Genomic DNA, 4,050 nt, shown 5'->3' with positions numbered 1-4,050 from the left:
CCCCTGGAGTTGTTGATTTTTCAAAAAGAAAATTAGAGACGAGAGCCAATGAGGCTGCTCATCCTGGACCAGTGCCAATACCAGCTGATGTACCATTTCCAGGGGTGGATCCATCTTCACCTCAGCACACAGTAGACTCTTCCACTCCTATCTTAGAGATACATGAGGGCCAGACCATACCAGTCCTGGATCTGGACACTTCTCCTCCAGCTACTCCAGTGTTGCATCTGACAGATAAGGAGGATGTTCAGGCACATAATATCCAGAACCAGTCACAGGAATTTTGATTCCTGATGATACTTTTTGCTTTTTGATTTATTATTATCATTATAATTTTGGTTTTCATACAGTATTTCCCTTAGGTCTACATACACTGCTAGTTTTATTTATGGGTAGTCAGTTTGCTTATCCTAAAGCATTTTGAATAGTTTGACTTGTTTTTGATGACATGGCAGTAAAACACTTTTATCTTTTTGTGAAAATGGTTGTATGCTTTCATTTTGAATTAAGTGCATGATTGTGATGGAGTTTGTGTTTCTTATCATGAGTTTGAGCAAGTGTGTATGTTAGACAAAGAAAGAACAAGAATGTGAACTTGTATTTAGAATTGTTAGTCAGTAGACAGATTGATTATGAAAGAAAAGCTTGAACCAAAACCGGTGAGAGTGTGACCTTAAACTGTGAGTGAACGACTAGCTGTGAGTAATAATCTTTGCATGAATCTCTGAATTTTAGAATGAAATGTATTAACGAGAACATGATGAAGGCCATCATTGTACATACACAAGCCTTTTGACCAAAAAGCTTACCTTAAATTAAAATTCTATCATTTGCACCCTTTTTGAGCTGAATGAATTTGTCAATAAATTGAACCCTGAACCTGAATGATTCTCTCCAGATACCTTGCTTAGATTCTAGGAGAGCATATAGTTCAAGGCAAATTTACCCCAAATTTGGGGGAGTGGAACTAATAGGGATGCAAAGAAAGAGAGAAAGCATCAACACACACAACACACAAGTTGTATGTTAAAAAAAAGAGAAAGAAAATAAAAGAATAAAGTGTGTTGATGTAACAAGGTCAAAAGCAAATGAAAGTGAAAAGCTAGTGAGCAAGCTAAGCGCATGAAAAAGACCATTGGGATAAGTCTAGGATTTGTGCTCTCTTAGAATCTAAGCCTTTGAATCCTAGAAAAACCAATGAATTTTTGTAGCCAAGTCTCACTACAAGCCTGAGAAAGTCCTTCTGATTCTGTTTATACATTTTTGACTTTATGGCATGAGATGAAATTCAAAGATTGGACCTCTTGCTAGTTGTTATTAATGAATAGCTTAAATAGTTGTGCTTGTGTGAAACAGTAGCCGCGAGACTGTAGTTTAAGCTATTTTCCTTGATATCTGTCTGATGTGTCATTATTTTTTCCTATTTCTTAACCCTTTTTGTCACCATTTTAATTACTGATTAGCCTTAATTGTCAAATTAATTATGCAGTTTTATCATTTGGGCCTACTTGACTAATTTTGTATTTTTAATTTAATTTCAGGAGAATTATAAGCAATTGGGCTTGTATCTGGAATTGGGCTGAACCGGCTTGGACTTGAAGAGAGCAGACAATTTTATTTTATTTTGTCCAGTTTTATTTTATTTCATTTTTGGGCTTGGACTTAAAACAAATTTGTAAGCTTTGGGGCTGAGGACCTATATAACAGCACCAGGGTTTTAGTAGAGGGGAGACTGTTGACATTTGAAAAATTTTAGGGTTTTGCAATTTTCAGTTACTGTTCACGCGCACTGTTCACGTAGCAATCAAATTTCATTTTCTGCTTCAAATTGCAATTTCATTTTCTGCTTCTGCCTTTGAATTCGTTTTCGTTTCTGCTGATTAATGGAAGGCTGAGTCTCCAATATTGTTTTCTCTTGAGGATCAAGCACAACTCTCTTTGAGGTTTTGTTATTACTATTGAATTATGATCAGTTTTTCCCCTTCACCAATTGCTCTGTATTTGTTGTTATTAATCCATGCATGCTTAATGCTTGATTAATTGTCTCTGTGCTTAATTTACGTTCATGCTTAATGATCAGTTTCGTTCATGCTTAATGGACATGTGAGAGGGATTAATTGGTGTATGTGTTGCTTAATCATATAATGACAGCCTTATGTTAATTTTTGCTTAGTCAATTAATTTCGGGTTGGATTAAGTGGTTGAACTGATTAGGGATAAATTCTCGTAACCTAGGATAAGAGACTTGCTTTCGAATCAAGGGGAAACGACATGTTTTAATTCCGTTATTTTCTTATTCAAGTTTTCTTGTTGTTTAAATTACAAAACCAAACAACCCCCCCTCACTTCGTTACTGTTTGATTAACATATGTTATGAACGTTTGGTTGATCATTTCTCATTGAGAGACGACCTAGGATCACTTCCTAGATACTACATTTTTAATGTTTATTTGATTCGGGTACGACCTCGATCACTGTCTTATGCCTAACTCCATCTATTTGTTCAGGTTACATTTCATTTTTTCTTTGGATAACTGCATACCTTGTGAAAGATAAGTGATGAGGGCATTTTACTCCATTCTCTTATTATGCAATCAGTAACCTTTGTTGCATACACCTTTGTATATAGTCACTGCATGTCATTGTCAGTTGAGGACCAGTGAGCTGCTCTCTTTTTGCTTGAGGACAAGCAAAACTGTAAATTTGGGGGAGTTGTTAGTCGGTGAAAACAACTAACTTTTGTGCATAAAACTTGTATAAATTGTATCAAACTCTCCCAATTTATGGTTATTTTGTAGTGTTATAAGTATTTTCTGTTAAGTATAGGTAATAAATACTTAGTATTTTCATTTTGTGTGTTTAATAATCTTTTTCTCTCAATTTCAGGTTAATTAGGCAAGCTTTGGTAAGTGTTGTTTTTCACCTTCTCGATAAGCCACTCTGCTGGCTTAGTGAGCATCCGCTAAGCGCAACACTCCTGGGCTAAGCGCGAGGAAGACTCTAGAAGAAGATGAGCTATACAGGTTTGCTAAGCGCACCGCTTCGTCTCACTAAGTGCACCGCTTCAGTTCATCCGCTAAGCGAGAAAGGCGCACTAACCCAAAAATCACTAATGTGCACTAAGCGCACGAGCACGAACAAGGCCACCTATTTAAGCCTGAAATCAGATTTTAGAAAGGGAGTTTGGACTGGGATTCAGAGCTTTGCATGTCTAGGGTTTCTAGATAGAGAAAGGTCCAAGTTCCAGAGAGTTTTGAGAGATTTTGTTGTGTGAAGATCTGCAGAGACTAGAGCTTGAAGCAGGAGCCGGTTTGAGAGCTTAAGATGAGTTTGTGAGTGATTGTGAGATCCTATAGGTGAAGGAGACATCCTCACCACATGTATTTTTGAAATCTTTCATCATGTTCTTCTCTTTGTTGTTAAGAAGGCTTCCTTGTATGGAAAACTAAATCCTCTATTGGATCTTCCATGTAGGTACCTGATGTAAATATATTTCTATCTATTTAATGATGTTTTGTGTGTTCTCTATGCTATCTACTTTTCATTCCAGTATGCCTTTACCTTGATCACATAGATGCATGCTTTGTTAGGGTCATTCAATAGTGGAAACTGGTCTAACTCTAAAGTCCTTGATAGTGAAGGGCTGAGTTGTCATGCTTTCGCGAGGAATCAGGGTGCGATAATTTAGTTGAGTATGTGTGTCTTAATGCGGTCTTGGTTGATTTTAGTCTTACAAGAGGAATCTGCGGATGATGCTTGATCAGGATTAGGCTAAGCTATCATGAGGAATCAGGGTTTAGTATCTCAGGAGACACCATAAGAACACATGAGCATTGTTAGATAGAGAATATCTTTTTAGCATTAGGCACCTATTAGGAAGACCAACGTGTTCTCTACTTGTTTTTACACATCATTTCTCTCGTGTGATTTTCTTTCTTTTTGCACAGATAGTTTATACACCTGTTCATATTCACACTTACCTTTACACAGCAAACACCTATTTGCTTAAATAGCTTACCCAATAACACAAGTTCCCCGAGTGTTCGATAC

Source organism: Glycine soja, chromosome 4 (assembly GCF_004193775.1).
Source record: "Glycine soja cultivar W05 chromosome 4, ASM419377v2, whole genome shotgun sequence".
NCBI classification, from domain to species: Eukaryota; Viridiplantae; Streptophyta; class Magnoliopsida; order Fabales; family Fabaceae; genus Glycine; species Glycine soja.
This window is presented reverse-complemented; position numbering follows the sequence as displayed.